Consider the following 22,146-nt stretch of genomic DNA (forward strand, 5'->3'; position numbering starts at 1 on the left):
AACATTTTAACTTATAACTTATAATTTATATTTTTTATTCTTTGTTTATCCTTATTATTTAAACAAAAATCCACTTGTATCCCTTATATTTTATTTAAATTTAAAATATAATAATTACGTATTAAATATTTTTTATGTCATTTTAATTTATATATAAATTGAACCGCTAAATTTATCAAACACTTCAATTAGCTTATCAGCTATCGATCTCAACCATTAGCTATAAGCTATAAACTATAAGTTACAAGCTATCAATCATCATCCATCAACTATAAGCTATCAGATAACTTATCAGCTAATCGTTATTTTTACCTAACAGAGGCTAAGACTAGTGTCCACCTTACATGTATAAATATAATTGATACAAATTATAAAAAAAATATTTAAAAAGTATATAATAAATTTCACATTTAAATTTTAGACCATAGTTTTGGTCCTCTTATTTTTATCAACTCATGAAATCAGTCCTTCTATTTTTTTTAAATAGTTTTAGTCTCTTGTTTTCATTTTTTGTCCAAAAACCGTTGATGTGTTTTTTTTTTGTACACATGACATTCTTTCTGATCAAGAGAAGAACATAGAGAGCATTTTCTAAAAAATGAAGAAGACGAACGAACAAAGTGAGAGAGAAAGAAGGTGAAGAAGTCGATTAGAGAAGACGACTAAAGAAAAAAAACGTCATTGAAAATGCAATGAATATTAACTATCACGTCAATAAAAATACCGTGTATCTAAGAAATAATACACATTTGAATTTTTTAAACAAAAAATGGAGGAGGACAGTCAATGGGGGCTAAAAAACTGTAATTTAGCTTAAATTTTAATATAATAAATATTATAGTATAAATGTTTTGAACAATATCTAAGTTAAAATAAAATATATTTAAATAAAATGGTTTAAAAAATAAAATATATTTAAATAAAATGGTTAAAAAAATAAAATATATTTAAATAAATTTTTTATATAAAAATAAAATATAAATAAAATAAGTTTTTTATTTAAAAATTAAATATTCTTAAAAATAAATCTGCCAAACAATTTTTTGTCTTTTATCTATAAAACCATTTTCAAAAATAATATTACCAAATATATTTTATTTTATTCAATATATTTTTAATATTATTTATAAAATAGTTTCAACTATATATTTCGCCAATTTTAGAAAATTTCTCATCCAACCCCATGGATTTCTTACACACTACAAGAATTTTCATTTTTGCCCCCAGCTTCCGTAGATGGATCTCTAGAAGCACCCCATATTTTGAAAAAATTTAATTTTTTCTGTAGATGCATCTACAAAAGCGTACAAAATCAAAGAAATCATGTTTAAACCCACCTTTTTTCCAATTTAAAAATACTTACGTAAATGCATCTACGGAAGGTGGTGAAAACATAGTGTTCCGTAGATGCATCTACGGAACAGTCTGTTATTTTTTGAATTTTTTTCATTTTCATTTAAAAACTCCATTTTTTAAACACACATTTTTTAAATAAGAATTACATATAAAGACAATAATGCGTCGACCAATAAAAATACCATATATAAATAATGTCGGTTAAATACATAATCCAAACTCATAGTCGAGTACATTATCAAAAATACATAAACAAATCAAATATAAAAACTACTGAGTATGCCAGATAGCATCCTGCGTACCGTCTTGGCCATGTCCTACATCTACGTGATGCAGGTGAAAGAATGGGCCCGGCTGTAGCGGATGATAGAGTAGGCCTGGCTGATGCAAGTGAAAGAATGGGCCCGGATGAAGCGGGTGTGTCGGATGTAGAAGTAGAAGGTGGGACAGGTACAATCGCACCTCCATCGGTCACTTGAGATACTGTGCGCAACGTCCGTTATCGCCGAACGAATGCGTGATGTGTTGTCCTACCATGTATGTTCCTGTCCAGACCGTGAGTCATGATGTCTGCATTATGATACAATAATGATCGGGTTAGAACTGCGTATTTATAAATAAATATAAAAATAAAAACAGGAAACTACTCTTCCGTAGATCCATCTACGGAAGCCCCATTCTTCCAAAAATCCTAGGTGCTTCCGTAGATGGATCTACGGAAGGACCTTTCTTTCAAAAACTTTGGGTGTTTCCGTAGATGCATCTACGTAAGTGTCCTAACGTACATCTCTTCTGTAGATGGATCTACGGAAGCTACTGAAAGCAGAGACACAACAATGGCGTCTTCTCCAATGTTCAATCACCAGAAAAACCATTTTTGTGCCTTGATCGTGTGTTTAAATCCTAAAACATTACCTACATTGTTTATAAATACTATTTCTAAACCTATCCAATCAACTATACACCTAAATATCGAATTTTAATTCGATTTCACAACTACTCTAAAATAACTCGAAATATCGAAAACTTACCGATTAAATTGATATTTGAACTTGATGGAATGTGTAGGTTGTTGATGTTAACGATGTTGGCCGAACTCGAGAGAAAAAAATGCAATGGAGGGAGTTGTTTGATTTTTGGGTTGGGAGGGTTTTTGAGAGAGAGAGAGCAAATGAAAACTGAAGAATGGGGAGGGGAAGGGTCTGGCGCGAAGTATAACATTAAACGCTTTCGTAGATGGATTTACGGAATGGTTCCATATGTGCATCTACGGAACAAAGTAAACTTAAACAAAAAAAAATATGCTTCCGAAGATTTATCTACGGAATGACGAGGGCAAAATTGTCTTTTCGGTGATGCGCCTAAATGTTTTGGGGTGGGGTGAGAAATTTTCAATTTTTATTGAATATATTTTTCTACACGTGCACTGCAGTACCATCAAACTCATTATTTTTATTCCTTTAAAAAAATCAATATGAATATCCCTAAAGTCTCCGTTCTTTTCCCCTCCTGTTGGATTTTCACATTCACTCTATTAAAGTCGCGTCCCAATTCAAGTTCCTTAGCACGTGGTCGCTTCATGATAATTGCAAGGAGTTGATTGGCTCGGTTTGGTCGCAAAGTATTGTTGGTTGTGCCATGTATGTTTTAAATAAGAAGCTGCAGCTTCTTAAGAAAGAGCGCAAAGTGTGGAATAAATCTGTTTTTGGTAATGTCACACAGAATGTTAAATATGCTGAAGATAGATTGAGTAAGATCCAAGAGGATATTCAAACAGAAGGTATGAGTGCCTCCCTGAAGCAGCAGGAATTTGATGCCCAAACTTCTCTCAATAAGGCTCTTGACATGGAGGAGCTTTTTTGGAGGGACAAGTCCAGAGTTAATTGGCATCTTGAGGGAGATTGCAATACATCTTTTTTTCACCGTGTCACTAAAATCAAGCAAAAGTTTTGACCGATTTCTATGCTTAGAATTGGTGACTCCATTATTACCGATTCGAAGGCTATTGCTGATTTCACGGTTAGCTATTTCGAATCGCTTTTTTCTGCTAACCTTTCTATTTTGCAGGATTCAAAAATGGTTGAAGAAACTATTCCCTATTTAGTGGACGATAAAAAAATCAAACGCTGACTGCTATTCCTTCGGTAGATGATATTTCTGCTGCTGTTTTCAATCTGAATAGAAGTAGTGCCCCAGGCCCTGATGGTTTTGGAGCGGTGTTCTTTCAGTCTTATTGGGATATTATCAAGCAAGACGTGTCGAATGCGGTAATTCAGTTCTTCAGTACTGGCTGGCTGCTACCTGGATTTAATGCAAACACTATAATTCTTATCCCTAAAGTAAAGGGAGCAGACACGTTGGATCGCTTCAGACCAATTGCGATGTCGAATTTCAAGTTCAAAATTATTACAAAGATTCTGGCAGATCGTTTGGCCTCCATAATGCCTTTTCTTATTTCCAAGGAGCAAAGAGGTTTTGTTCAAGGGAGGCATATTCATGACTGCATTAGTTTGGCGTCTGAGGCGGTTAACTTGTTAGACTCTAAGGCTTGGTGCGGCAATATGGCGCTTAAGGTTGACATTGCAAAGGCGTTTGATACCCTGGATTGGAGTTTCCTTTTGAAAGTGCTGCGACAATTCGGTTTCAATGATAAGTTTTGTTTGTGGATTAGTAACCTTCTCAAATCTGCCCACTTGTCCATTAACATTAACAGAGTGCTGTATGGCTATTTCAGTTGTTCTCGTGGTGTCCGGGAAGGGGACCCGCTGTCTCCGTTGCTTTTTTGTCTTCCCGAAGAGGTGATAAGTAGAAAAATTCTGCTGCTGGTTTCCTCGCAGAAGCTTGAGCTTATCAAGGGCCCTAACAACGTTATCGTTCCTTCCCATATTTTGTACGCGGACGACGTCTTCATTTTTTGTAGAGGAAAGTTCTCAAACATTAAGAATCTCATCAATGCTTTTGAAGATTATGCTTCTGTGTCGGGGCAGCATGTTAATTGTAATAAATCCTTTCTTTATGGTGGTTCTATGTCTGCTTCCAGATTAAATATTTTGGCGAACATGTTGGGGTTCAAAATTGGCACTTCTCCGTTTGTTTATCTTGGAGTTCCTATCTTCAAAGGTAAGCCTAAAGCGGTTCATTTGCGTCCTATTGCGGATAAAATCATTCATTTGCTTGCTTCTTGGAAAGGTGCTCTTTTATCGTTTGCCGGCCGTGTTGAGCTTGTAAAGTCCGTCATTCAAGGTATGCTCACGCATTCTATGGCTATTTATTCGTGGCCGATCTCTCTTATCCGAGATGTTGAGCGTGCGGTGAAGAGGTTCATATGGAGCGGCGAAACTTCTAAGAATAAAATCATTACGGTGGCTTGGAATAATATGTGTTTTCCTTTAGCGAAAGGTGGGCTTGGGATTCGGTCTATCATCAGCTTAAATGATGCATACAATCTTAAGATGGCTTGGGATTTACATAACTCTGTGGAACCTTGGGCTCATTTGCTTAGGCAGAGAGTTTTTAGAAAGCAGAAAATCATCAAGCATCACATTTTTTCTTCCATTTGGGCCAGCATTAAGCCGGAAATGCCGACTGTGGAGAACAACACCTCTTGGTTGCTGGGTTGCGGTTCTAAAATCAGTTTGTGGTATGATGCTTGGTGTGGCAGCCCGCTGAGCAATGATTTGGTGGATGCGGCTGGTATCGTCGACCAAACAGTAAGCAGTATTATAACTGATGGTAAATGGGATTTTTCTAAAGCTGTTTCTTGCATTCCAACAGCGATAAAGGAAAGGATTTCTGGCTGCCATATTCCATTCGATCTTCGTCCTGATTCGAAAGTTTGGGTGCACTCTGCTAGTGGGGAGTTCTCTTCTAAAATAGCTTATGAGTTTAAGAGACCAAAAGGTTTGCTTAAGGAGTGGTGTCAGTGGCTTTGGTCAAAATCAATCCCACCTTCGAAGTCATGCTTGGTTTGGAAGCTCTTACATAATAAAGTGCCTACAGACGAACAATGGCGGAGAAGGAATTTTGCCTTTCCTTCTCGGTGCGATCTTTGCAATGAGGCGGAAGAAACAACACCCCACCTTTTCTTTAATTGTAAGTTCTCCTCTCAGCTTTGGTATTGGTTAAGTTTAAAGCTTAATTTCTCCTTCCCTGTTCTTTGTTGGAATGATGATTGGAGTCTTTGCAAAAATTTTGGGGCTGGTCAATGCAAATCTGTTGCCGCGGCAGCCGTGATTTACGTCCTAAATGTTATATGGCTGGCTAGAAATAAGATTAGATTCCATAATGCTAAGATGAATTTTTCTGCTGCCACTTCTTACATTATGGATGCCGTTTCTTTGGCTGGTAGTGTTTCTTCGGCGACAAAAAATTTAAATATGCAGGATTTCATCTTTCTCAAGAGTTTCAAAGTCACTATCCGTCCTCCTAAAGCTTCTGTTATTATGGAGGTTATTTGGAAGCCGCCTCCAAGACATTGGATAAAAATTAATTGTGACGGTGCCTCGTCTTCATCGTCGGGTTTGTCGGCTTGCGGTGGTATTGTGAGAAATAGTGGTGGATTTTTTATGGGAGCCTTTGCTTCATCTTTGGGAGTTTCCAACTCTCTCATGGCCGAACTCTCAGGAGCAATGATTGATATTGAGTTCGCTTATGAGAATAATTGGAATTTCATTTGGTTAGAGACCGACTCTACGGCGGTGGTAAAGGCGTTCAAGTCCCCGTTTGTTATGCCGTGGAATATTAGAAATAGATGGGTGAATTGTATAAATATAGTTGCTAATTGGAATTTTGTGGTTTCCCATATTTTTTGGGAAGGGAACACTTGTGGAGACAGTCTAGCTAACATAGGGCTTAGTCTTAATGGTACTACTTATTTTTCCTCTGTCCCTGATTGTTTAAGGGATGATTTTGTAAAGAATAGGCTTGGTATGCCTTTCTTTAGGTTCGTTCCTCCTCGATAGGGTTTTGGTGTATGTCCCCCTATCTTTTTTTTTTTTAGCATTCTTCTTTTATTTATTATTATCCTTCATTTAAAAAAAACAAATCTAACTTTGTCCTAATTTTGAAAGATGTACACAGAGGTCAACAAAGGACGCTTGTAAAGAGGCTTTATCATCATTAGGGATGTCAACGGGGCAGATATTGTTCAGAGGATGCTTCTCCGCTCCCCGCCCCGCCCCCAAATTTAGTCCCCATCCCCATCCCCAATCCCCGCCACGGGGGAATATTTCCCCCCATCCCCATCCCCACAGATCCCCACGGATATCCACAGAGAACGAATCTTAAGAAAATTTCACACTTTTTGATCAAAAATATGACACTAGTATTTTGTTATTTTTTTCCGTATTTTTTAAAACACATATATTTGCATCTTTATTTTATAAAAAAATAAAAATACATCTTGCATCAATAATAAATAAAAAAACAAAAGAACTTGATGTTGCTAATATTTTTTATGTAAAAATAAATAAATAAATAGTAACATAACTTGCTACCGTACTTCCACTAATTTACTACCACAATATCGATGTCGTCCAACGCAAGTGGTTGATTATGTGTGACAAATCTATAACTTCTAATGACTCTTCATTTTCTAATACATTAATATTTTTCATGTAAAATTATATAATTATATAATATATAAAATATATAAATTAAAATATATCGTCGGAGTCGGGGAATCCACGGGGACGGAGGATACTTTTCCAATCCCCGCTCCAAAGTGTTATCGGGGAACTTTTCCCTCCATCCCCATCCCCACGGGGAAAAAAATCTCCAACTTCGGATCTCCGCACAGATATTCCCCACAGGGATCCCATTAAAAGATGCAATTGACATCCCTAATCATCATCTTACTACCTTGCTGTTGGGTTTTTTTTCTTTTCTTTTTCATATTCTTCCATACACGAAGCTCGCCATCGTTAGTAAGTTCTCTTTACTCTATGCCTTTATTTCAATACGTCACTGCTCTTTATGATCATTATCATATTCATATAGCTGAAAATGCCATAGATTTATAACCCTACTTCGAATTTTTGTTTGAATTTTAAGTGCTTGTGAAGGAATTCAATTTACTAATGAAATTAATTTACCTACGAGTTTTTATTTGAATTTGAAGTGTTTGTGAATGAATTCAATTTTGTAATGAAATTGATTTTGTTTTCAGAGTGAAAAATTATTTAGCAACATAGTTGAAGAAACCTACTAGTCTCAATTGCAAACCCTAGATTTAGATTCATACAAATATGAATATCATGTTAAATTTAGAGGGTAATACACATTTATTCCTTAGTATTATTATTAACTAATAGGAATTGAAAGAGATAAATGACCTGTGTTCAAATCCCTGTGAAATAAAAAAAAAATACTAACATAACTAAGATATAAAATTATCCTATATCAACTAATCATCTTCCACCAATCAACGACATTGAAATTTCGTTTGTGCTATATGAGTTAGAAGAACTAATGCCATTTCCGCCAATGCTATCTTCAACATCGATTATGGATGATGTTGCTTTCAGCAAATTTTCATTCTCTTCTGAAGACATGTTGCCTCTAGCCCAATTGTGTTCTTCAATAACAAATATTCCTTCTAATTCCATTGCCACTTCTTTCATCGTGGGTCTTTCCTCACCCTTCACCCTTAAACACATCTCTGCAATATCCGCAACTTCCTTTAATTTCTCAATATTTGTCTCATTTATATTTCTGTCCAAAATATCAAGTAACCGGCCCTCTTTAATTGAAGAAGCAAAGCACATTGCAAGGTTTCTTTCTTCCTCTGGCCTGGCAAACGAGAATGCCTTCTTACCTGTCAATAGCTCTGCTAGGACAACCCCAAAGCTATAGACGTCACTCTTATCTGTTAATTGGCTTGTGTGGAAATATTCCGGGTCAAGATACCCCAATGTCCCCTGCACTAGAGTGGTTATCTGAGTATGATCAAGAGGAACAATCCTTGAAGCTCCAAAGTCAGAAACCTTTGCAGTGAGATTGTCATCTAGGAGTATATTTGTAGATTTCACATCTCTATGTATGACTGGCGTAGAAGCTGCAGAATGTAAGTATGCTAGGACACCAGCTGTTTCTTTTGCTATTCTTAATCTTGTTTTCCATGTAAGCTTTATAGATTGGTTTTGATCATGAAGATGCTCGTATAATGTGCCATTGGGAATGAATTCATAAACAAGCAAGGGAACTTCTGTCTCTAAACAACAACCCAAGAGTTTTACCACATTTCTATGGTTGATTTTGGAAAGAATGACCACTTCATTGATGAATGGCTCAATTTGTTTTGGGTCATTGATTTTGGACTTTTTTATTGCTACAATTCTCTTATCTTGTAAAACTCCTTTGTAAACTGTTCCTTGACCACCTTGGCCTAAGATCCTGCTTTCATGAAAGTTGTTGGTTGCTTCATTTAGCTTAGCTCCTCAACAGTGAAGACTTTAGCTGTTTCACTGGATCCTCTATGCCTCTCAATCTGTTGTTGTAATAGTAAACCACCGTTTTGTTGAAAATAATGTACTTTAAGTTTAATGAGCTTTCTTTTTTTCAATGCCAAATAGGCATATGAGCTCCCAACCAGTAGAGCTACGAGAGTTACGCTTACACCTGGACATAACAAATGGAAACATAATCAATTTCTTTCTGCTATGCTCTGTTGATGTTTCAAGTCAACTTTGTTTATTCAAAGGCATTAGTCAATTTGCAACATGGATTAAACTTGTTGACTTGATCATGTTTTGAATGAAATTAAATCGAGAATCAAATGTGTTGCACTCACACAATGCAATGATCAACATGAGCTCTTCTCTTGATTTGTGACTGCATCTTGTTCCATTATTTTTCCCGTCTCCCTCATATCCTGCCGGGCATTTACAACTATAGCTTCCTGGTGGATTATTATTGCAAGTTGCTCCCTTAACACAATCATTGGGTACCTTGCATTCATCAATATCTAAAGAATAATTTTTCAGTTTCGATTTCTGTTTTCACAATGAGCAGTGGGCAGAAAGGGGCAAACTCCAATAAAAAACAAACTATTAAAAGCTCTAGGAAAAGCAATAATTCTAAAATATGCAAACAGAGCTAGATAGATTAAATCAGAAAAAAAAACTTAACGTTGGTAGGAAGGTCTAGATCAAACATGGCAAGATAAGATAAAGTTGACTAGCCTGAGGATGAAATTGATTATAACAAGAGAGAAGAAATATACAAATACCTTTGCAACCATCATTGAAGTAAGGATTTCCATAATATCCATCAATACATCTACAAAGGTAACCAGATCTCCCCGTTGAATTGTGACATGTACTTTTGTCATCCTTACATGCATAACTTGAAAGATTCTTCTGAGCTTGCTCGCACGTTTGGTTCCCTATTGCCCAATCCAACAACACTGGAAACTCCTTCTTCTCCAACTTGAGGTCTGTGGAGTTAAAGCTGTAGGTTCCATTTTCAACCACAAACGCATAACCACATGGATTGAAGTCGTGTACTAACGTGTGATTTTTTGTTATGCCTGAAGTACCATAACTTACTTCCGTAAACGCATGACCTCGGGGTATTAAAACCTCGCAACAGCCAGTGCCGGAGCAAGATTGATCATTCTCCACGACATCATCAAGGCTCTTGCAGTAAGCCACACATCCTGCCATGTAGCCGTTTCCCCCAGAATCATTTGCTGTGAATACTCCAAACGTGTCACAACCAACTGCTATCATTTTGTTTCGAGTAGGCAAGGCGGGAAAATATGTCATGTTAATAGCCGAACTTGTTTTGTTCAAAAGTGTACCGTTTTCAGCGTAGCAGTCGCTGGCTACTGGCCATGCAACACGCAGCACACCATCGAGTGAGATGTTTATAACTCGTTGATTGCTCTGTGGCAAAAATGGTACATGTGTTGTGGTTGAAGATGTTTTATTGCAATTGATGAGAAATGTGTTGTCTAAAGAACAATCCTTGGTGATTCCAAATGGATAAGGAATGGTGACCGAACCACACATTGCTGTACAGTTTGGTAGTGACTCTGGTTGAGTAGCTGCTTTTGTATAAATGACAGCAGCCACCATCATCTGCAGCAACTGTTTTATGTGCACAACCATGGCTTTGCTATTTTTTTAATGAAAATCCCTAGATTTATTTAGTATTTGTAATGATATTTATATATGAAAAGTCAAAATGACTGACTGTTCTATGGAATTAGTTTCAAATTAAACACGGTTAGAAACACTCCGTTCTTAATACTCCATCTCTCTCAAACTGAAAGTCATTCATTCTCAAATCATACGTTACTTTTCAAAATTAATTTGCCTCTAAGTCGCCTTACATTATCAATGTAACATTAATGAATTTTTTTTCTATTTTATCTTCTATTATTTATTAATCTCATTTCTTTTTATATATATATATATATATATATATATATATATATATATATATATATATATATATATATATATATATATATATATATATATATATATATATATATATATATATATATATATATATATATATATATATATATATATATATATTCAAATCTCCACCGCCACCATTTCCAGCAAAACAGAAACTTCTTCCCTATTTTTCCTCGCCTCATTTCTCTTATTCGCTTCTATCTTTCACCTTTTCTCTTGCTCCTTTCAAAATTCCAAACCACCCAAACTCTTTTTCTTCCCATATTTACAAAGGTATGTATTTATTTTATTTTTCTACAATGTTTAATTTTTATCTTATTTTATTTTTTCTTTTGTGAGTCAAGGATAAGGCTTAAGAAGTAGATCGAAGGAAGGTTTAAGTTGCTCAAGAAATTAAGGTTCACACTTTGATAAATGATCTTGATCAAAATTTATTGTCTATGCTTGCATATGACTTCATCAAGACCATTTATCAAATCTAATGGTTAATAATTAATTCTCCTATCTCTTATTTTAAAATTCCGCCTACTTAATACATACCATATATATATATATATATATATATATATATATATATATATATATATATATATATATATATATATATATATATATATATATATATATATATATATATATATATATATATATATTAAAAAAATATTTATATCTTTTTGAAAAAAACTGTATCATTATTATTTTTTTTGAGAAATAATATACTTTATTCCATTAACCAAAAACAGATGATAACAAAGGCGATCTAAAAGATCCAGCCACTAATAAACAAGAAGACTAAGTAGGAAGCATATGACTAGCTATGTAATTTCTAAGTCTACTCTTCATCCAGCACCTGTATGTGACAGAACCAATAATTTTTTGTCTAATGATATCACTAGCTATGGGAGGACCGAAACAGAGCAGATTTCTATACAACCACGATTCATAGATTGTCTCCGTAAACGCACATTTGAGCACTTCAGCCTTACTACCTTTGCCCTTACTAGCATGAAAAACCCAACAAATTTCCTCATCCCAATTTTTCGGGATACGGTCCAAACGCATCCAGTCAAGCACATGAGCCCAAATATCATAGAAAGTTTTACAGGAGAAGAAAATATAATTCAGCGTTTTGGTCTCATTGCAGCAACTACAAACACTAGAGTCAAGGAGACCAAACCTGTTCAACCTTTCTTTTATGGGCAATTTGTTGTGACATGCCGTCCACAGCGTAAACTTAGCCCGCGGCCTGGCCCTGTTATTAAAGAATAATTTCTTCCATTGAACATCTGGATATTCTGTGGTCAGCTCGTGAAAAATCTTCTTGCTATGAAACTTTCCATGTTGAATCGAATCGGTCCAGCTATGGAGAGACTCAGCCCGTTGTCTACTATTAAGAATACGTTTAAGTATCCAAGAGCAGCTGCAACGAATAGATACATTCATGGTATCTTCATCTTTCAAATAATAACAGTGTATCCACTTCACCCATAGACTATCGGTTTTCCGACAAAGATTCCAAAGCAGCTTAAGAACTTGGACAGTACCCCAAATCTCCAAAGAAATAATATTCAGACCACCCTTATTCACGGGCTTACAAGTCTTCTCCCATGCAACAGGCTTCTTTCGATGAACTGTGTCGCCACCAGACTAGAGGAAGGAGCGACAAATATTTTCCACCATATTGATTATCTTCTTTGGAAGCGGGATACTCTGAAGCCAAAAATTAGAAATGGAGAAGAGGACACTTTTAACAAGCTCTAATCTCCCTGTAAAACTAAGGAGCCGTGTACTCCAATGCCGGATGCGAGCAACTAGCTTCTCAACCAGGACCAAACAATGGGCTATAGAAAGTTTCTTGCTCGTTAACGGGATACCAAGGTACCTGAAAGGGAGAACCCCTTCTTGGAAAGTAGTAATATGAAAAATCCTCTCCTTATCATTAGTAGGTACATTGCCGTAGTAGATTCTGCACTTCATAGGATTAGCTGCCAGGCCGGTAGACTCCGTAAAACTAGCAAATGCTTGCATAAGAAGCTGAATAGAGATAGGATCACCTCTATATAAGTAATCCATGACCAACACAAAGAGCATGGGAGAAAGAGGATCTCCTTGCCGGAGACCACGTTTTGCAACCAGAATATCCGTGTGTTCCCCATTGACATTATATCTATAAGAGCAACACCCTCAAAATCAGCCACAATAGTACATTGATTATAAGAAATACCTATCTAAGTCATTTTTAATCAGGTATAAGCTATCAAATATATAAAATCTTTCTATGTCATCACCTAAAATTTAACTTATACACATCAATACATAAACCCAATAAAGTTTACAAAAAAACTTACAATTAGTGTCTTGAAGTTGCTTGTTGCTTGATGATGCTTGAAGTTTGATGTTTCAAGTTGATTGATGTTGTTTGATGTTGGTTGAATGTTTTTTGACACAATATGAGAAAATGGTGTTTGAGAGAAAATGGGTGTTTAAGAGAGTATGAGTAAGTGAGAAAGGTGAAGGAATTCTGCGCATATTTGAACAAAAAAGTGCCCGGAGATGCATTAACGTAAGCTTTACAAAGATGTATCTCCGAAGTTAGGGTCTCATCCCAAATATTTGTACTGACTTTTGGTGCGTTTGGAGATGCATCTACGTAAGGTATATGTAGATGTATCTCCGGGGAATTCAACCCATAGATTTGGACAAGATGTTGAATTTTGGTGCGTTCAAAGGTGTATCTCTGAAACCTGAGGCATAAATGTATTTTTCACGCACTGTTGATCAGTGCCAAATTGTAGTTATTTTCGTATAAAGTTTTGCTTTTTTCCTCAATTTAGACGCGTTTTAGTGTATATTACATAAATACATATACTTTGTGTTTAATCAAGTTTTTGATTCATTTATGCGTACTTAGAGCATGAGCAATAAAGTGTCGAAGGCACGACTTCAAATGCGCGATTTTGTGCAACAGAACCAACTCATCAACGAATAAGGCTCACAATAAAATAATAAGAAAATCATCAATTTGGTTGATATTATGTCATTGTTAGATAGGAAATTAAATAAGCTTTGCAATGCTTCAAACTGGGCGCAAATCAGAGTTACGGTTCTCAAGTTATGGCCGAAACAATGTGAAAATTCTGCAGGTCGCTATTGGTGTCATTCGCCCGACGAATCTTGCTGGGCAGAAATGCGTTAAAAAGGGCAAAAATCACATTTTTAGGTTATGTTTTAGATATTTTTTGTCCCAATCCATCAAACCTCCAATTTTTGGTAGAGAGAACTTGAAAACAACATAGGGTAGTGTATTTGGATGATCAGAGGTGGATTTCTCATCAATCGGAGCTGACAACCTGTGAGATGTTTGGTTTATCTCTTCTCCTCTTTGTGTGTTTCATTTGTGTTGAGTTTGTATGTATATTTACTCTGAACCTATGAATATTTGTTACTCTATTATTGTATAAAGTTTGCTTTACAAATATTTGTCGATGTTTCCTTGATCTTTTTACTTAAATTCTTTGGATTTGTGTTGTTGTAGAAATAGACATCACAAGTCTTAATTAGGGGGATATCTGTTAGTTTTAGATTCTAGAGATAGGATTGGGGTTAACATCCACATAATATCGAAGTTTCATGCCTCCGTGTTATTCGACCGATTGAGGCATCGTCAAAAGAGCAATATGGTTAAACTATCGTCGGTGTTGCATAAATAGACATTGATGTGAGAGGTATGTGGTGATTCTGACGAGTATTGTAAGTTGAGTGCAATAGAGTGATAGGCTTAAGTTTGTTAGGAGTAGATTATATGCATGTCTAATAAGTCTCTTCTCTTTGAAGAATGTATTCTTTTTATGTTCATATTTATTTTTTCGTTTTTACGCTTTAACCATTCAATTCAAACTCATAATTTTGGAAACTGTTGAATGACAGTTCAATGCAATAGTCCTTGTGCAGACGATAATTTCCCAGATAAATATTTTTAAAACTTGTTACTTACCACTTTACCGCTTCAATAACTGTTTGAGTAATGTATATGGTGCATTCAGAATTTTCCTTTAACTTTTTTATATCATTTCACATTTTCATAATTCACAATTTCATAACATTACATGTAGGGATGGAGTAACTCAATTTATATGTTTTAATGGAACTAAATAGATGTAAAATATTGGTTTATGATTCAATATTAACATTTATTTATATTACTTATTAATGAAAATAAATCATTGATATTTATGAATTCAACACTTTTAAAAAAGAATAATGTTACCCATCATTTTTCTTTCTCTTATACAACATTTACTATATTCTTCTTTTTTTTTAAGCAAGATAATAATTTTATTCCAAAAAACAATTGGGTTATAAGTAGAGGTATGCAAAAAAATCAGTTATCCTTAACCAAATTAGTATCCACATTATTTCACTTTCTAAAACCCAATCCAAATGCTAAAATATAAAATCGGGTATCTATTTTGTTATCCAAATATAAACCGGTAACCATAATAATAATGTGGTTTAGTTATTGGGTATCCAAATTTTATTATGTATTAAATTTATATGTTTGTGTTTTTTTTTTTCATGATTCACCATATCCATATATGAAAGTCAAATTTCTCTAATAACATATTAATAAATTCTAAATTTAAAATATATGTAAATGTTGAATACAAATATTGTATATGTATTTTTATAATTTTTTTTAGTAAGAACAGAAAAATGTGAAGACCCTATTGCAGTGATAGCTTTGATTATGTTTACCATGAATACAAGGACATATGTAAATATTGCAAATTTAAAGAAACTCACTACCAAAAACCATTATGTATTCACCTTTGATTTATAGAACACTGGTAAGAATTCTTCAATGGAAGCACTCATCATATTTTTACTGAAGGGTTTGTTTTTGACAAGTGTTTAAATGGCTATTTTCTAACATCCTTAATAAAAGCAATTCTCCATTTAATATAGCACACAAATTATCAAATATTTGCATATGCTTAAAAATACTGTAGCAAATACAAGCATCTAAAAAATATATCGAAATTTTTATAAAATTTGATTTTTTAAAAGAAAATAAAAAACTGATTTTCTCTCAAAACCAGTGTTCAAATGATTTAAAAAAAATTGGTTTTTTCTGATTTTCTCTCAAAACCAGTGTTCAACCGATTTAAAAAAAACTAGTTTTTTTAAAGAAAAAAAAAGATTTTGAGAGAAACCGGTTTTAAACTGATTTTTTTTTAAAAACTGGTTTTTATGAGAAACCGGTTTAGAACTGAACCGATCCATAAGTAAACCGGTTTTAAAAAAATTAATCAATTTTAAAGAAATAGTTTCAAGATCCAAATCAAACCATATATATATGATTTAATTTGATTTGGTTTTTGATCCATGCACACCCCTAGTTACCTAGTTATAAGGCTGATCCATGGATCAGGCCACCAATGGACTACATTGACCAAATAACAAACAAAAGAAGACTACGAATTACACTCTATGAGAAAATTTAGCCAACTTCCTATCCTTGTCCACCCGCCAAAGGATAATGTCTATGATCTCATGACTATTTAATATACCCTTTGTACTCTTCTAAAAAATGATTTTGTTTAGAGTGCACCAAATATTATAAACTGTTTTTGTTAGTGCCATCTTCAAAAGCTTTCTCTTGCACCCTTTGCCTTTAGTCATCTTGCAGATCCAGTCCATTTCTGCAGGCCATTCTCGGGGTCGATGATCTATATTCAACCAAGCCAAGATTTGCCTCCAAATCTACTTGATCACAATACATCCAAAAAATAAGTGACTGCAGCTTTCATGTAAACCGCAGAAGACATATAATCCACCAGTCATAGTCCCAAAGCAAGCTAGTCTATCCTTGGTTGGGATTTTCCCCTGACATGTATGCCACAACAGGAATGTGGCTCTGAATCGAGCAATGTTCCCCCATCACCAGCTTCCTCCACATAACTTCCGGCTTGGGGCCTCGCAGCATCTCATACACGAGCTTAGTCACATAAACACATGTGGTGTGAAAAGAGTTCCACACTGTAGAGGACACCAGGATGTCTCTATGTTTGAAAATTGTCTTTATAATCCAAGAACATTTGACAGTTGGCTTGTAACTTCTACTATCTTCCTTTTTCATGTAATACTGATGTACATTTACTGTATTCTTTAATAAGTGTGAAATGATCTAAACATAATATAATTTGATGACATCTATGAAAATATTTCTACTTTATATATTTTCTATTTATGTATGATTCATTTCCAAAGTGCAAAACTCATTTTGAATTCACACAGTATAAAAAGTTGAAAAAAATGGTCTTATTCTTATCTATCATATAAGAAAATTGACTCTACTTTTTTTCACAGCAACCCAAGTTGTTTCTCCCAAATCTTGACACATATCTTCATTCCATTTCTCTTTCCCTTTATTTGTTTTCCTCCTCAATCACTTCTGTAACGTCCTCCAAATTTATGTGTCTTCATTCCATTCCTCTTTCCCTTCATTTGCAATCACTTCTGTAATCCAGCCTTTTCTATTTTCTTTAAGGGTGGTCATGCTAACGAGTGCCCCAGGGCACTGGTTAAGCATACCAAATAAAGAAGATATTCTATATAATATATCTAATCTTCTTTAAAAAAGTTAATTATTTATGTTTTCAATGCATTTAATACATATATTTTGGGTAAAAACATATCTTATTACTTTATTAAACAATGCTCAACTTACCTTTTTAATCTCTTAACCAGTGCCCATGAGGCACTCGTTAGCATTACCCTTTTAATTATTATATAATTTTTCTCATTTTCGATTAGATAGTTTCTCAACTCCAGAAAAGTTCTAATGTTTGATTGAATTCAACTTTTCTCAATTCCAGAATAGCTCTAATGTTTGCTTGAATTATATTCATTAAATTGAATTTCGAAACATTTAAAAGAGGACACATGGAGAAGAAGATTTGAGGAGAAAAGTAGTGGAAAGAGAAAGTGACGCTATGATGCCTATGCAAGAATCACGTGAGGAAGGAGATTTCACTATGATATCATATTAGAATATCATAGTTCCACACTATTAGACATACTGACCTAATGTATTTTTATTAAGAATCATGATTTTTTTTGTAAATAAATAATTATAATCATTTTGTTTTATAAAACTATAAGGACCAATAAACTATAATTAAAAAATTGAGTGGAAATTATTTTATTTTATGAGGAATATATTATGATTGGATAAAATGTCATTTATTTATTACTAATGGACAATATTATTTAAAGAATGTGTTAATCATTAAATGATAATTCATAACCATTGAATTAAAATAATGTCACAGATTAAAATATATATAATTTATTGGTCCAATTTGATCTTTCCGTTAACCTTTGATACTATAAATTTTAATCTAATTATTATAAATGATTTCTTATTGATAGATACAATTCATCCTAAAAATAGTTGACACACTTTTAGTAATAAATAAATTTTAAATTATTAAATAAAATCTTTTTCTAAAAAGTCTCGTAACTAATAAAAAAATGTGAATTTCTTTAAAAAAACATATAAAAAACATACTTTTAAATAAAAATGTGAATTTATAATAAAATATTATTTACTCTCAATTTTAAACAATCTTCACAATTTTTTAATGAATAAAATTATATTCTTTTTTTTTGTAGAATATAAGACTTTTATTCCACAAAAACAGATATTACATACTGATCCTAATGGATCCAGGTTCCAATCAATCAAGGCAACAAAAAATCAAAACTAGCTAATGCTCATATTGCCTACATTTATATGCCCTCTTATGTGCTTAGAAAGGCTACTCCTAGTGATTATGCTAGTCTTTATACTTGGAACTATCTCAATACTCATATCCACTTGATTGAAGATAAAATCATTCCTTGCTTTCCAAACAAAGTATATTGTTTCTGCTAGTGCCACACGAAGTAATTGTTGTCTCCCGCCCTTCATACGACATTCATGTATCAGCCAATCCTTTTCAACACTCCACTGCTTAGGTTCTCTCAAGTAACTAATCCACTTCAAAATGAGCTGCCAAATATTTTTTGTTTTCCTGCAATAAAAAAAAGATGATCCATGGATTCATCTTCATGACAGAATATACAGGTTCTTTCTACAATCACACCAAACCGAATAAGCCTATCCTTTGTGGCTAATCGTCCCATGAAAAGTAGCCATAGCTGGAAAATCGCTCGAGGACTCGCAATATTTGAGTAGAATACATGTTTCCATGCGACATGTTCCTTCTCCCCACGAATAGCCTGGTACCAATGTGTTCTATGGAATTTACCTTGTTGAACGATGTGATACCAATGCTGTCTATCCTCAATCAACTCTCGCAACTTCAGGATATGTTTGAGGATCCATGAACACGTAGCAGTAATTTGCACTTGGAATATATCTCTGCCCTTCATATAATACTCATCAAGCCACTTCACCCAAAGCTTATCTTTTTTCCCATGGAGTTTCCACAAGAGTTTTAACATGGTTGTCTTGTTCCAATCCTCCAGTGCAGTGATATTCTGACCGCCAGCACACCTAGGATCACACACACTTTATCCCAAGCTATAGGAGCTTTTCTGCTGCATTCTTTGCCACTCCAAAGGAAACTTCTACAAACCGTCTCCACTTGATGAATAATCTGTTTTGGCAACAGAAACACCTGCATCCAATAAGCTGCCACAACAAAAAGTGTGCTTTTTACCAGCTGACATCTTCCAGCAGAGCTTAGAAGCTTCGAGGTCCAATAGTGGATTTTGGCAACTATCTTGTCTATCAATGGCTGGCATTGGCTGATGGAGAGTTTTCTACAGGTGAGAGGAACCCCCAAATATTTGAAAGGTAATTGCCCTTCCTCAAAATTAGTGATCTTCATAATTTTCCTCTTTTCCATCTCATTTGTTCCTCCAAAATAGACTTTACACTTCCTTGGCTTTGCTTTCAAACCAATTGCTGAAGAGAATTGTTGGAAGGCTTTCACCATTAGGCTTATTGAAGTTTCATCTCCCCTAGAGAATAAAAGAAGATCGTGTACAAAACAGATATTGGTTATTCTCAATTTTGCACATTTGGGATGGTAATTGTAATCTGGATTATCCTGAAGCTTGGCCATACATCTGCGAAGATATTCCATAATCAAGACAAATAGAAGTGGTGAGATGGGATCACCCTGTCGAAGTCCTCTCTTTGCCTTGAGGACTCTGCTAGTTTGCCCATTGATGGTGTACCTATAGGAGACAGTTTCAATGCACACCATTATCCATTCAATAAATTGTTTAGGGAAATTCAGTTCCCGCATTATTTGCTCAAGGGCTAACCACTCAACAGTATCATATGCTTTCTGCAGGTCCATTTGGATTGTGTATCTAGGAGAAAGGTGTTTTCTGTTGTATCCTCTTATCAACTCATGAGCCACTATAATGTTATCTTGAATTGTTCTGCCAAGGACAAAAACTGACTGACTGTCATCAACAACATCACTTAAAACCTTGCCCAGTCTGGAAGTCAGAATTTTTGTTACTTTATACAGTGTGGTGCAACAGGCAATTGGTCTCAAATCTTTCATACTCTTGGCATCTTTTGTCTTAGGAATCAAGGTGACCAGGGCACAGTTTATGGCTACATATATTCTGCTTTGTTGGAAGAATTCCTGAACTGCATTTATCAAATCTCCCTTGATGATATTCCAGCATTTTTTTTTAAAAACCTAGAATTATACCCAGCTTTTTTATTCCAGCTTTTTTATTATCTCCAATACTCTGAAGGGCCTGCCAAATTTCTGTCTCAGTGACTGGTTTGATAAGGCAGAAATGTTTTTCTGTTGGAAGTTGTCTCCCTTTTCTAAGGGCATCAATGTTAACATGGAGGAGGTTTGGGGATGCACTTCCAATCAACTCTCCATAGAAGTTCAGAATCTCATTTTCAAGATCTCTGAACTCAGTACAAATTCTCCCATTACTGTCTTCTAATTTGTGTAATGAAGTCTTCCTATTTTTCTCCTTGAGGTTAGCATAAAAATATTTGTTATTACCACCACCCAATTTGAGCCAATCAATCTTAGACTTCTGCATCAAATTTTTTTCCTCAAGCTCAGTGCTCTTGATGACCTCTTCACACCAAAATATTTCGTTGTCAATGAGCTGTTGATTGAACATATCAGTAGAGAGTACCTTCTGAGCCTGTTTCAACATTACTCTGCTATCCTGGATTTCTCGAACTCCTGTAGTGACTTCTTTGGTAAGTTTCCTAAGGTCTGGCTGGAGCCTCATGAGTTTCCTCCAAAGCTTATACATAGGTCTTCCTTGTTCCTCTTGCTCCCAACTGGTCTTCACTCTAGCATTATACTGGGATTTCTAAGTGATGCAGTTCAAGAATTTGAATCTATATCTTCCTATTTGTCCCTCAGTATAGATACCCTGCATTTTCAGTACTAAGGGGGAGTGATCAGATATGTGAGGATTTAGAATTTCCACTTCACTGGTAGAAAACTGTAAGAGCCACTCTGTATTGCATATAGCTCTATCTATCCTAGAATATATAACTCCTTTAGTATGTTTGTTTGACCTAGTGTAGAAGTTGCCCACTTTCATGCTCGTGCAATCCAGTAGAGTCCATCATTCTTTCCAAATCACAATATTCATTATGGTGCACCTCATTCCCTCCAATTCTCTCAATGATCTTGAGGACATTATTGAAGTCACCTATGACAATCCAAGGGCCCTTAACAGTGTTTCTAATTGACTGTATGTCCTCCCACAAATGCCTTCTCCTAACAAGTTGATTGTGAGCATACACAACAGAGAGATAGTGTGAGAAGTTACCATCCTTCCTGTACACCTCACTATGAATGAATTGATCCGTTTCCTTAATTATTTTCACATCCCAGCTATTAGGTTTCCACATGATCCAAACTCTACCATTAGGATGAGATCCATAGTTATCGCTATAATTCCATTCCTTCTCTAATTTATTTATGATCCTATCAGCATTATTGGCTTTAATTTTAGTTTCCAAAACAACAACACAACTTACCTAAAATTTTCCGAGGTGGGCTCTAACCTCACTGCATCTAGCTTGTTTATTGAGCCCTCTAATATTCCAACTGATCATTATGGCACTCTGTCTTCAACATCCTCAAAGTAGTTTCCAACTTCAAGGACATCAAAACCATTTGTGCTTAGCAAATCTGGTGCTTCTACTGCTTCCTTCTTCTTTAGTGTAGTAGTATGTTTCCCTTTGCTATGATTTCCAGAACTTACAATCTTCCATATCTCTTGCATTTTTTCCTCAATAACTTTTTCCATTTCTTCTACCTTGCTATTGCTGCACTCAGGTGTA

The 22,146-nt window shown here is 34.8% G+C and overlaps 1 pseudogene; it reads right to left on the reverse strand.

Annotated features, from left to right (window-relative positions):
* Positions 1 to 7,693: 7,693 nt before the first annotated feature.
* LOC131658018 (putative wall-associated receptor kinase-like 16) lies at positions 7,694 to 10,466 on the reverse strand (annotated as a pseudogene).
* Positions 10,467 to 22,146: the final 11,680 nt, after the last annotated feature.

This window comes from Vicia villosa, linkage group LG3, assembly GCF_029867415.1.
Source record: "Vicia villosa cultivar HV-30 ecotype Madison, WI linkage group LG3, Vvil1.0, whole genome shotgun sequence".
NCBI lineage: Eukaryota > Viridiplantae > Streptophyta > Magnoliopsida > Fabales > Fabaceae > Vicia > Vicia villosa.